Here is a 14,855-nt window from a genome sequence, read left to right as displayed (position 1 = left end):
AAACCAGAGCCAATATAGGATCCAGTTTCAAAGCCAGCATGTGCATCGACAAATCAATACAATCGAGGGATATTATCAATAGCTAGTCTTTCACTCTTTTTCCCATTTGTGTTTAGACTCAAGTTTTTCATGCCATTCATCAAAACTGAATGTTGAAAATGTATCCCCGTTTAAAATTGAAGTGATAAAATAATAAATTAATAAATAAATAAATAAATAAATAATAAAAACTGAGTAATTAATTAATAAAAACTAAGCTAGTTTGGCAGAAGAGCTTGTCTAAATCTTAGCATTTGGTTCTAGCCAACTTTTATACAGGATAGTAAAGTAATTAAAAGTATTTTTTAATTATTCAAAATATAACCAAACATTTCTAAGTCTGAATAACTATCTAATTGGACATAAAATCCCAAGTCGGGGTGATCAAATGACACTGTTAAGTGGACACAATGCTCAGCTGACGGAATGAAGATAGAAACCTACAGAAAATGAGGGATGTGGTGTAGCTAAGTTGGTGAACTGTTTCTTAGGGTACAAGAAACCGTGGGGCTCAACAGCTGCGAATAGGTCGATCACAGTGATAACCCAGCATTTGTGGAGTGGAGCCAGACGATTAGGAAATCAAGCCTACTGTTGGCTTCGAGGCTGTCTTAAAACAGAACAAACATAAAGGAAAAAAACTAAAACCTTATGAACTAGATATCTCCCCTTAGAGATCCTAGAGGGACGGCCATACTGGGTCTATCCCTTTATCAGATCTGAGAGATTTGGACTTGAATATAAATCTCTTAAGCACATGATTTTCTCGGAATACAATTCGTGGACAATTTTATTCATACACTCGCCCAGCTGCTGATTGTTCAGAAGAACGGGTTTAATTAATTGCCAGATGCTGCCACCCTTTTGGCCTGGGAATGCCTGCTGATTGGGTCCACTGGGAGGATGCTGTCTGGATTTAGGGGCTTAGTCAGCTGGAAAACTCTTGGGAGAAATGATGACCTCAGATGCAGAAGTCCTGAGCTGCTACTCATTAGTCACCAGCATGTGAAAATGGCCTTATTCTCTAGTTAACAAAGCCACCTGGTGTGGGCGAAAGTCCCTCCCTGTATGTTAATTTAAAATATTATTTAATTATTCAAAGTGTAATCAAACATTTTTAAGTCTTAATAATTTTATCTATTTGGAAAATCCAATACTCAGCCGTCAGAATGAATATATATATATTCATATGTGTATATATATATGAACTCACAATAAGTATGTGAAAGCAAGGGCAGGATATATAGGGAATGACGCGCTGTGACTGACATAGTCTAAAGCCCCAAGAAAACAGACACTAGGTAATTGATAATGAGGGGGAGTCTGTGCTCCCACACATGATCATGTACATGTATGTGTGGTTATACATGTGTAGGGGTTCACATAGAGGCTTGAGGTCAACCCGTATGTCATTCTCCAGGACTACCAATTTGGTTTTGTTTTTTTCTTTTCTCAATTTTTTCCTAATAATGTTTTTCTTGTGATTCTTTTACTCTTTGTGAGTTTCACGCATGTCTATAATGTGTTTGATCCTATTCACCTCCCCCTCCAACACCCCACTGAACCCTCCAGCACATCCCCCTTTCAACTTCAGGTCATCTTTTTATTTGTATAACTCCATGAGTCCAGTTGGTACTTCCCATGGTGCCTGGGTGCAGGGCCAGCTACTGGATGATGGGCAGCCAATGACCACACACGGAGAGAAAGATGATTGTGCATTCTCTAACAGCTGTGGACCCCTCAGTGGGACCTGGGCTCAGCAATTAGGCCAGGCCATTGAGTTCCAAGAACCCACCCGTTTCCACCTCCACAGCACTTGGACTACAAGTACAGGAAGTCATACCTGGTTCTTCCATGGGAAGCGGGGAATCGAACTCAGGTCCTCATACCCATACAGCAAGCACTTTACCCATACACTCTCCTAGCTCCATAGTAACAGGTTTGGCTATGTAAATGGAACATGACCGTAACAGACTTACACATACAAGTGTTGAGTCCATTACCCTTTATTACTTAAAAATTACAATGGTTCATGACTTAAATGACAGTTCTTTGCTGTTTGTTTTGATTGTGTGGCTTGGCTGGGTGACAATTCTGGTATAGCCTAGGCTTCCTGTCATGCTGAGGTCAGCTGGCAGTTGGGATGTGAAAGCAGAATGTTCTTTTTCTTGTCCTCTAGGGGACTGCCATGTTTCAGAGTGTAACCCTGTCCTGGCTTTCTCCATGTGGGCTTACATTTGCTCAGTTACAAGGACAACTCACGGTGGGTTCAAGGACAACTCACGGTGGGTTGGAGGATACAGCGAACATCTAGAGTGGCGGTTCTCAACCTGTGGGTCATGACCCCTTTGGGAGTCACATATCAGACATCCTGTAGATCAGATATTTACCTTACGGTTCATAACAGTAGTGAAATTACAGTGATGCAGTAGCGACAAAAGTAATTCTACGGTTGGTGGTCACCACGACCTGAGGTGCTGTATTCAAGAGTCCCAGCATTAGGAAGGCTCCAGGGTATGGAGAGGGCGAGAGCAAGCTGGAGACATCACTGAGATCTCCACAGTCGCGCTCAGCTTATTCATGTAAGGTATTTGTAGACCGAATATGCATAACCTGAGAACATGGCCGCTCTAGGTGAGGACCGTTCAACAGCTCTAATCCTAACGTGAATTGTGGGTGCTCCTTCCTGGGGTGCTTTGGTTGTGGCCCCTCAAGGTGTATGCGTGCTGGAACCTTGGTCCCCAGTGAAGCAATGAGGATGGTTGGAAACCTTAGGAGGCGGGGCTCAGTGCAAGGGGGTAAGGCTACTCTGGGTATTGCGTTGCGAAGGGATTAGTGCTGGTCCCACAGGGGACATTAGTTGTTACAAAAACTGTAAGTCTGGCTTCTCCCCAGTGTCTTGCCTTCTATCTCATTATATAACACCTGTTTTACTATCACTTATGTTCCCTCTTGGCCTTGTCTGCTTTGTTGTAATCTAACCAGGAAGGCCTCACTGGAGCTTAATAGATGCTGTCCCCACATTGAGCTTCTAAAACTGTGAGCGAGACAAACCTTTTCGTGATTATCATATGCCTAGCATTGGCCATTTGTTATAGCAACACAGGATAGACTAAGGCAACATATAAATTTCCTCATACCCACATTATAAAGGGGTTTCAAACAAGCAACATTATTTTTAGTACTAAATTTTTAAAAGCCCAATGTATCCCTTAATGGTAAAAAATAAATAAAAAAAAAAATCTGCTTAAATCAATAGCCATCATTTGAAGGGGGTCAAAGAGCAAAAAACGTTCCTACAAGCCAAGAATTCAAGAACTGCTTTTAATCATTGAAGGTCTAATGTGTGCAATTAGATGGAAACCTGAAGTTAAAGACTTTGGGGAAGGGGGGAGGGGTGGTGGTGGCAGGGCCAGGGAAAGGCAAAAAATAAATCTCCTTTACAGAAGTGGCAGGGAAATAAAAGCTCCTTAAGGTTGCTATCACGTCACAGTAGATTAAAAATGATGTTCCATGTTAACGTAAAAGGGGAAGAAATTTTGCAAGGTCCCGCCCCTAGACAAAGACCTACAGGTAAGTGGTAACTGCAGAGACGAGAAACAGCTTCTCCCACGGATGAACCCCCGGTTGAGTGTCCAATGTAGAGTGGTTGGCCCTGAAGCCAGACACACACACACACACACACACACACACACACACACACACACACACAACCAAGAATGAACTTAGCTTGTGTGAATATATATATATACAGATATATATATACACACACACATATACACATATATATTTGTGTTTACACACACACACAACAACAATAACAAAGAGGCTATCGACTTGAGATGGGGGAGGCCTGGGAAGTGCTTGGGGGAGGGTAGCTGAAGGGAGAAATGATGTAGTTGAATTTTAATTAAAAACCTATTTAAAATTGAAAAGTGAATATTGCTGTTCTATTTGATCACAGGCAAAGTTTAATTTCTCCCTTCATCGACTCGGCATGGCCCTGTGATTTACCTTGCTCAATAGATCTCCAACGCACCTGACAGCAGCACGTGCTCAATAATTGCTCAGCTTGGGGCTTTTAGGAGTGAGCTCTGCTGGTATGTGCAGGGCGGAAGGCTTCTTAGCTGAGAAGCGAGTCCCAGCCACAGCTCCCCCGAGGCCTCTGACGTGCCGCGACTCCGTCTTGCACCTCTATCCCAGCCAGCTGAATTCAGTCACAAGGAGCCCAGAAAAGATCGGAAAGAAACCGCTTATCAAAACCCAATAAAGTCAACTCTATTCTCCGAGTCCTTTGCTATGCGGCAGAGTAACTGGTACAGAACACTGTTTTTAGAGCCATAGAATCGCAGCTACAACTTTTCAATTACCTACTGGTGCATTGCTCTGATAACAAGGGCCACTGGAAACCAGACCTAGAGAAGCTAAGTGAGGCTGGCCCGGGGCAGGATTGTGTTTAGAGTTAGTTCCCACAAAACGTTAATTTATCTATCCATTCACTGGACTGTGCTGGTGACAGGAAGAGGAAACCAGCTTTATTTGGAGGGACAGACAGACACGTTAAGTGCGGTCATGATCCAGAGAGGTAAACACAGTCAAAAGTATGTGTGGAGTGCTATTTTTGGAGACAAGGCAAAGGCGGGAGGGTCACCAGAGTGACACATGCATTTGGTCATAAAGGGCTTGGCAGAGTTGTGTGAGTCACAGACAGGACAAGGCGAAGGGCAAAAGCTCAGAAACACTCAAGGACAGGTCAGGAATGAACAGGGTGGACAGTCTGGAGCTGCCCGGGAAGGTCACTCAATTTTTGTCCTTTGTCAATCTTGTTCTCCAAATTCACTTCAGAGTGTTAGCCTCATGACAAGGACACCACAAGACCTACAGAGTCATCTAACCTGGGCCCATGGGGACTCACAGACTCTGGGCCACCAACCAGGGAGCATGCTGGAGCTGGACCTGGGCCAGGGCCCCCTACACATTTGTAGCAGATGTGATGTGCACTGTGATCTTCATGTGGGTCTCCTAACAAGCATAGTGGGGCTGTCACATTCTGTCCCCTGCTTTTTGGATCCTTTTTCCCCAACCTGGCCTGCCTGGTTGAGCCTCAGTGGGAGAGGATGGGCCTAATCCTGCTGGGACTAGATATCCCAGGGCAGGCTGGTACCAAGGAGGGTTCTCCTCCTCTGAGGAGAAAGGGAGGAAGCAGTGGAGGTGGCGGGGAGGGATTTGTAAGAGTAGGACTGGAAAAAGAGGAGGGAGAAGGCTGCGATCATGATGTAAAGTGGATAAAAAGAAATAAATTAGTGAAAAAACGTTAGCCTCAAATAGTTACAATTTCAGCTGACTTTTAAAGTTCTTTAAAAATATTAATTTTGTGTATATGTGTGTGCCTATACATCGCATGTGTGTGTCACGCACGCCAGCAGAGACCAGAAAAGGACTTTGGATCGCCTGCAACTGGAGGTACAGGTGTTTGGCGAGCCTCGGTGTGGGTGCGGGAACCAAACATGGTTCCACTACAAAAGCAGCCAGTGCTCTCAACTGCTGACGCGTCTCTGCTGCCCTCCGACCTTTCTGTAATGTGAAAACAACAGCTTCTGGAACCATCCACCATAAGGCTCGGATGCACACGTCTCCTTTCTGCCTGCCTCTCTTCATCAAGTCGTAAGCGTCACCATTGGCTGGTTTTATAACAGGCCAATCAGCAGCCAAGCATGACGCTTGGAGGCGGGTCCTTGTTCTAAAGTGAACCTGTGGGTTTCTTTCCCATTAAATGGAAGGAGAGACCCCGCCTAGTTTCCGAACTGGTTTCCCATCTCTGAAACAGCGCGCCCCTTCAGCTGCCTTGGGGTGGTGTCTCTGAGTAACTTGTTCGAATTTGACCCACAGTCAAGTGTTCTTCATTATCAACTGAGTAAGTAGAGAATTATTTTTTTTTAGGATTTTAAAATTTCAATGCATCATCTAGTGATTTTTTCCCCCTACTAGATACTTGGTGAGGTAGATGTATCAGGCACCGTTAGTTTTGTGTAGCCACAGGATAGAGACTGCTCTTGCGGTAGCATTAAGGAAACCAAATAGTCATTTCCTAGACATCTGAAACAGGTGCTCTTTGTGGAAATGAGTATCATCTCCTTTCTTCCTTAAAGCTATGGGTGGGACTTCCAGTGGAGGGCGGGGGACACCAGCCAACCCACAAAACCTTTGACCCAAAATCTGTCCTGCCTACCAGATGTGCAGGGATAAAGGTGGAGCAGAGATTGAGAGAACAGCCAACCAATGACCGGCCCAACTTCAAACCCACCCCCACGGACAAGAACCAATCCCTGACACTATTACGATGCTCTGTTAGACTTGCAGGCAGGAGCCTAGCATAACTGTCCTCCGAGACGCTCCATCCAGCAGTGGATGGAAACGGATGCAGAGACCCAAAGACAAGCATCAGGAGACTTGGGGAGACTTGTAGAAGAGTGGGGGGATGGCTTGAAGGAGCTGGAGGGCTCGAGGACACATAAAAACCTACAGAGTTAACTAACCTGGGCCTATGAGTGTTCTAGAGACTAAACTACCAACCAAAGAGTATGTATGGGCTGGACCTAGCCCCCCCCCCCATATATGTAGTAGATGTGCAGCTTGGTCTTTATGTCGGTCCCCTAACAATTGGAGTGGGGGCTGTCTCTCCCTGTTGCCTGTCTTTGGATCCCTTTCCTCCTGCTGTACTGCCTTGCCTGGCCTCAGTGGGAAAGGATGCGCTAAGACTTGCTGTGACTTGAGGTGCCAGGGCAGCATGATACCCATGGGGGCTTCCCCTTCTCTGAGGATAAGGGGGGGGTAGTGTGGATAGGGCTGCAATTGGGACATAAAGTGAATAAATAAATAAACAAATAAATAAAAGTATGTTCAAGAGAAGAAAAGAGCTGCAGTGGAATTTCAGTACCTACCGTGAAAGTGAGAAAATGTCAGGCCCAGACCTTTAAACAAGGACATCTAAGGTCATCTCCTCTCCCGTGGCTCGCCATTATTCTCTCTTTGATGACCTATTTTCTCATTTGTTTAGTTTTCTTTTGCTTATGTCCCTTTAAAAATAGGGTTTTTTGCTTCTCAGATTTTTTTTTTTTCTGAGTAGCGCAGTCTGCTGTCTAGACAGACGCATCCGTGTGCCAGGGCCTTTGCGCTGAGGACTGTGGGGGAGCAGGCCTAGTCAGAGCTTTTGTCCTGGAAGTGAGGGAGCAGAGGACACCCTAAGGTCCTTGACAGATGGCTGAGCAGCCACCAAGCAGGTCAAGCACAACAGGGAACAGACTATGGAGGAGAAATTCTGGAGGATTGTGAAGTGTGTATCTGTGTGTCTGTATAAATGTATTAAAATGTATGGGGGGGTATTTAAACACCCAGAAGCATGTGTTAGTGTGCTTATATGTGTGTTCATGTGTTTGTGTGTGTGTGAGTGTTTGTGTGTATGTGAGTGTGTATATGAATGTGTGTGTCTGTGAGTGTGTGTGTGCATGTGTATATGTGAGTGTGTGTATGAGTGTGTGTGTATGTGAGTGTGTGTATGAGTGGGTGTTTATGTGTATGTGAGTATGTATGTGTATTTGTGCGTGTGCATCTGTGTTCATGTGTGTGAGTGTGTCTGTGTTCGTGTGCATGTGCATGTAAGTGCGTGTGTCTGTGAGTGTGTGTGTGTGCAGGTGTATCTGTGAGTGTATGTGTTTATGTGTATGTGAGTATGTATGTGTGAGTGTGTCTGTGTGTGTCTATAAGTGTGTGTTTATGTGTATGTATGTGTGTCTATGTGTGTCTGTGCGTGTATGTGTGTGTGCGTGTGCATGTGTCTATGTGTGTCTATGTGTGTCTCTGTGTGTGTGTGTGTGTGTGTGTGTGTGTGTGAGCCTTTGTGGCTTCTTTCCAACTGTTGGGAAGCATTTCTCAACTTACAATCTGGTTTGCATTTTATCACAAAGGTGGCATAAGCAAGAGCAAACAAATGAGAAAAAGGATCATCAAAGTGTGTGCATGTGTGTGTACACATGTGTGTACATATGTAAACATGTGTATATGTTTCGTCATTAAAATCGATCTAGGAAAGCTAGAGCTAGTTCAGAAACAACCCCAACATTGTTCCTAACTGGGGATATGGTCTTCATTTTGAGATCTGGGTAGCTACTTTTCTAAATATACTTTTAAGATTTTTAGTGTGTGTGTGTGTGTGTGTGTGTGTGTGTGTGCATGTATGTATGTATGTATGTATGTATGTATGTATGTATGTATGTATGGGGGCCCATGGGGGCCAGAAGAGGTTGTCAGATCCCCTGTAGTGGAGTTCAGGGCTCACATGCATGCCGGACACTGAACCTCTAAAAGAGCATCAAAGACTCTTAATTGCTGAGCCATTCTCCAAGTCAGAACCGAGCAGTTTCAAGGCACGGTGACATCGTGTTATTCCTGTCATTACTGATCAGCACGGTGGAGAGGAAGGGAGGAAGGTGGGCAGCTTGGAGAGGTACTGTACTGGGGGATGGTGGATGTTAGCCGTGAACACTGTGCAGTCCGGCTTTGAGAGGAGCAAAGCTGATGTGTTGAGGAAGATGGAGTTAAGTGGAAGGGCCAGGACGCTGGCAGGGTAGGAAAGGGGTTCTGTGGGGGCAGGCGGATGGCGAGGGGCAGGCAGGGCCATGCCAGTGAATGCACTGGATTCTGGTAGTTCATGTAGCTTAGAAAGGATCATCCTGTAGTGACACTGGCATCCGAGATGGATGAGGGCAGGTCTGAAGCCCTTCCTTGGTTGCTCTGTGACTTCTTAGCTCAGTCTGCTTTGTCAGACTCTACTCACCTGTTTGGAAGCTTCCTCAACGTGCAACTCGGTTCTGGTGTCACACAATCACTGATAACATTTCACCCAATATTGGGTTTCCCTCTTCCCATTTAGTGAGAAGCCTTTTCTCTGACCACTTACTAACTAGTCACCATAAGTGTCACCTAGAGATATAGGACACAAGGAGGTAGCGGAAAGGAACTCTGATTCCCTAATGTCACCTCCAAAACCCCCAGGAAATGAGATTATCCATGTCTCTGTGACCAGAGCTTGACATGAAAATATTCTGGGTGTATCCTCAGCTACAGATAGGAACAAATACCTACTTAGAAATAAAAATGTTCCTCCCCAATGGCTAAACTTCACAGGGCTGGAAGGAAGGGGCTAGGCACACTGTTTGGGGAAGAGATTAGTGATCTCACCCAACGCTGGGCCTTGCTGGGTTCAACACCAACCTGCTAGGCAACCTTTAACCACTGGCGAGCAATAGTGGTACAACTGTTATGCCATAGCTGATTGGATTTGAGGCCTACTCCACAGGAGGAAACTTTATGTTTGGTATTGTAGTTCTGGTCAAAAGCCATGGCTGGGCAGGTCATAGGCTGTAGAATAGAACCAGCTATTATTTTTGACAAATTAAACCATTAAATCCTCAACATCTATGTTCATACCCCGAGACCTGGGCTGCTCTCACTCTTGGTGAGAGGAGCTTCTCTTTGCTCTGGGCGGCAGTCAAGGCACGGATGTGTAACTGGACAAAGAACCGAAAGTAAGAGACTGTGCCTTCAGTCCTAATGGGACCTCTGCACCAACCTCCCCGTTATCAAGTCTCAGAGAGCACAGTGAAAGAGGAGGTAGAGGGGACCTAAGAGCCAGACAGTGGGGACAGGGGCTTCGAATATCTTCTATTTCAGGGACGAACCCCTAACAGCCATGCAAAGCCTCTACCCGAGCCGACTGAGTTTCTGAAGCGGATGCCCTCCAGGCCTCATCCCTGACTAAGCAGCTCCCGGATGTGGAAGTTGCTGGCACAGGGAGAATCACTCTTTCTGGAGTGTGGTCACAAGTAGGTTTCCACGTGGGAGGCCCTATACTCATTCAAACACGAGCAACATGGACTTGACCTAGTTGGTAAACAACGAAAGAAAAAACCATGAAGTTAGGAGGGCGTGCGTTAGTGGAAGTGGGAGGAGTTGGAGGGAGAAAAATGAGGTGCAGATGTGATCAAATTCATTGTCAACACACGTGAAATTCTCAGAGATGAAGGTAGATGTAAGAACTTTGAAAAATTGAAATGCCAAGGTCCCTGCCTTTTTCTTTTGCCGAGCCTTCCTGGGGCACATTAACAGTCCTGCCATGAACGTGCGTTGAGTGAACTACACCTAACTAAAGAGAGTTCTCGACTCCACCTCCACTCCTCCTTTCACGTAATGGAACCACTGTTGTAAGAAAATACTCCAGTCAGTTTTGATTTCCAAACAAGTTCCACATTGCTGAAAGCTTTGGGTGACTCAGAAACATTCTGGCTTTGACCACAGCCAAATCACTATTTGATAAGAGGAAGCCTCACAGCCAGAAACCTGGCTCTTACTGGGAAGGCTTCTTAAATAATTCTGCCATCTTTCTTTGCTCAGCGGACAGTCTTATTGGGACAGTCAGGGTACTTTTCCCCAGTGGGTAGGCTTAAGTAGAAAGGATGCAGAGGCTTGGAAATTTTCATGAAGCAAAAGCATAGTAGGCACCTTAGAATATTGAGTTAATATTTTCAATCAATATTTCAATATTTTTCCATAAGGAACTTTCAAGTCTCCAGCTCAGTAATGGCAAGGACTCCACAAATGTTCCTTTTGGCTTTAAGATCCTCCCAGACAAATAAGTCATTGGGACGGGAACCTACTGTGAAGTCCTTTATATGAGCTGCAGAGGACAACCCACTTTGACCAAAGTGAATTAGAGTTTATTAGTCAGTATTTTGGTCTATATCATGATAAACAACTTCTTAAAGTCACATGTATTATTCTGAGCAGAGTTTCAGAATTCAGAGATTCAGAGGTATAAATATTTGGGTGAATTTGAACTGTATTGTTCATGATAATTTGAGATGACCTATTTTGTTTTTGTATATAACAATCATTCTCTCTCTCTCTCTCTCTCTCTCTCTCTCTCTCTCCACACACACACACACACAAACACACACACATACACACACACACACACACATACACACACACACATACGCACACACATACACACATACACACACACATACACACATACACACACACACATACACACACACACATACACACATACACACACACACACACACACACACACACACACACACACCAGCAGTAACTTTGATTTCCTGGGCATCCTTGCATGAAGCACATTCAGCCCGCATCTGCCCTTCTCTTTTCTTACACCAGGCTGTGCCATGTGACTTTTTCCTGTGCTCTCCTTGCTTGGCAGAAGCTCAGATCTCGAGGACAGCAGGAGCCCAGCCAATCAGTAGAACCAGCTCTACCTGTCTCACCATCAGCCAACACACCTCCAGGCTGAGCAAGACAAAGTGAAAACAAACAAGCAAACAAGCAAACGAATGCCTCTGTAGGGCTTGGTGAGTGGAGGTATGTGTGTAGGCTTAGATTTTTTTCAAACCTACTTTATGTACGGTTCTTAAATACTTCAATCTCCCCTCTAACGCACCAAGCAGAGGTTGGGGAAAAAGAAGGTTAGTAGACAAGGGTATTGTGGACCTGTTTACAAGTTGTTCCTTGGAGGGATTCCACTCTTATTGTCTGGATACCAGCAGTCCAGTCCAATAGCAAACTCCAAACACCAATTAGTAGCAGCAGCTCAATCCAGCAAAAACAGCGAGCGCGGCTCTACGGAATGGGCACAAGACAGAGGAAGTGGCCGAGTCTAGCTGGAACACCACAAGAACTTCCGCGCATTTCTGTCTATGAAATAAAGAGCAGTGAAGACCAGTGAAGACCAGTGAAGACCAGTGAAGACCAGTGAAGACCAGCGAAGACCAGTGAAGACCAGTGAAGCCTGTACGGCATAGCAATACAAGAGCGCCCACTTCCTATTTGTGGAATTCCATTTCTATTCTTTCTAAACATCAAACACCCTCTCAAGTGTCTGTTTTCAGCAAAAACATCACAGGCCCTCTCACAAGACAGCGTCCAGGAAAACATCACGTGACACAAAACTGGGTTGTTAAAGAAACCAGAAATTTCCACTTCACAGCTATCTCTGTAAGGCTGGTGCAGCTGGGTTTTAAGGAACTCTGGAGCAAAAGGCCAACTTGATTTTTCTCAATACTTTGCTCTAAGTTTCTACAGGTTAAGCTTTCTCTACTTGTGGATGCGCTCCCATGGCTAACTACACGTTTACGTAGATTCGGCTCCTTAGATTCGGCCCGCTCCTGGCTAGGGAGCAGGCATCATGGCTAGGTACAGTGGATTTCCTTTTTATTCACTGGTCTTGCTTAAGAGCTCCTTTCCCGTAGGTTTGCCCTCCTTTGGGGTTCACGGGAAGAGAGAAGAATGGAAGGTCTCAAAAGAAAAAAGTTTCAGACTGAAATCCTTCTGTCTCGCCCTCTTCTGTGTGCCAAGTAGACGCATGTTAATTTTTGTCATTTGGCGCCCTCTTGTGGCTGCTTGGGAGCACATCCACTGGGCACAACCGTCTGCGACTCCATAAGTGCTCTGATGCCGCTTTAAGAGTTCCTTTCTCCGCTGGGGCACTACTAGAGGGTTTTCCTTTCTTGCAGCCCAGATCAAGGACAGTTTCCTTTTGCTGAGCGCTCCTTTGGTGCCTAGGATCTGGGGCTTCCACTGTAGCCCTCTCCTACAAAGCTCAGCAAAGGATTTTGGCTGTGCAGATGGGTGTTTGACTGTCATCTAAATGACATGTGGACTCATTCTCTCACTCGGCTTTCCACATCTCTTTCCTGTATCTAGTCCGAAGTAGGTGAATGGTAAAGGGGGACTTTTTTTTGTTGTTCTTGTTGTTTATTTGTTTGTTTGTTTGTTTGTTTTTACCTACTCCCACTGAATTTGCTGGAAAGGGAATCAGCTTCACGAACACACCAGGCCCCACCTCTCTTGTGATCCAAATTGAGCTGAATGTTCTGTTATTAAAAAAAAAAAAAAAAAAAAAAAAGCAGAAAACCAACCAAACAACCAAGGACCAATGGAGTTTGGGTGAGTGCTTACAGGTCTCTAGAGTTCAGAACAAAGGCTCAGGATACCCCATGGCTTCCAAAGCCCCCTTTCCCTTTAGTGTGGACTAATAGGATCAGAGAGGAAGGGGAAAGCAATTACATTGTAACACTTGTGATTACATTGTAACACTTGTGATCACATTGTGACACTTGTTATTACATTGTAACACTTCTGTTTACATTGTGACACTTGTGATTACATTGTAACACTTGTGTAAAACCAGAGATACAAGGGTATTGTGAGGTTCAAGACACCCCCTTCCTCTTTTCTTCCCAGGACACTCTTGTGTGATGTTGATGTTGAGAGTTTGTTTTCCATTGGTACTTGTAGTGATTTCTTAGGGCTGAAGCCCAGCAGAGCAACACTAACCCTGTGACTTGACACAGCAGCCACCTGTCCCCTCCAAGTCTGAGGGCAGAGGTTCTCACTGAAAAGCTTCTTAGGGAACCGCACACCCTCTGAGAACTTAGAGAAGCTCTAGTCATTCCCAAGCAAGAGTAGGGAGCTAGGAGTGCTGCCGATTGGTAAGCGGTCCCAGCCACTCTTCAAGGTCAACATTCACAGAACCCTGCCTAGCTGTGAATTTGATTCTCAAGTGGCAGTCCTGAATTCCCGCTCATAATACCCTTGCATTTCATTTTAGGTGAGTGTCGATAATACAATTGATTTCCACTTTCTTTGCTCGTCCTATTAGTCTACACAGAAAGGGAAAAGGACTTTGGAAACTGTGTATCCTGAGCTTTTGTTCTGAACCTGAACACTAGAGACCAACAAGCACTCACCTAGATTCCAGCAGGCATTGTTGATATCTATATCTATATCTATCTATCTATCTATCTATCTATCTATCTATCTATCTATCTATCTATCTATATATATATATATATATATATATATATATATATATATATATATATATATATATGAAAAGGTGTACCTCAAAGGCTCGGCAAACGTCTGCTGTTACAGACACTGGCTGAATCATGTCCCGTAGAGATCACAGGACTCTTTCTTACCTTGGAACCAGCCCAGAGGAACTTGGTCATTACAGTCTATGGAAACTCTAGTGCAGGTAGTTGTGGCATGGTGAATTTTCACAACAATGAATTAGGTTTATTATGTAAAGTTAAAACTGGTTAATGCAGTATCTATATGATGTTTTATATAATTTTAAAGAACATTTGCATTTGCATTATTTAGATATGTATTTGTATACTAGTTATACATAAGGTATTCTAGTTATACATAATGCTTTTCAGAAGAGTAATCTGAATACTTTCAGAAAGTTTTTTTTTAGCTGAAATTCTAAGTCAATTTCAAATAAATGAAAGTGTGTGCTGAGACTCTGTCTTCTAAGGGCATTCAAGGACAGTGTCTAAAGGCCATAGGTGATCGTTGTGCCCTTGTAGCCCTGGCTGAGTCTCTGGGATGATTCCCACAGATTCTCCGGTGCATTGGGATAACCTTTCTTACATTGTGTGAAGGTGTGTCTCTGTATTTTCTTTTCTTTTTGGATATTTCTTTTTTTTTACATTTTTTTTTTTTTTTTTTTTTTTCCTTCGGAGCTGGGGACCGAACCCAAGGCCTTGCGCTTGCTAGGAAAGCACTCTACCCCTGAGCTAAATCCCCAACCCCTTTATTTACATTTCAAATGTTATTCCCATTCCCAGTTTCCTGTCCATAAGCCCCCTATCCCCTCCCCCTCCCCTTCTTCTGTAAGGGTGTTCCCCCATCTACCCTCCTTACCCACAGAGAGAAATAATGGC

The sequence above is a fragment of the Rattus rattus genome, chromosome 13 (assembly GCF_011064425.1).
Source record: "Rattus rattus isolate New Zealand chromosome 13, Rrattus_CSIRO_v1, whole genome shotgun sequence".
NCBI classification, from domain to species: Eukaryota; Metazoa; Chordata; class Mammalia; order Rodentia; family Muridae; genus Rattus; species Rattus rattus.
The sequence above is the reverse complement of the archived record's forward strand: the minus strand, read 5'-3'. Positions refer to the sequence as shown.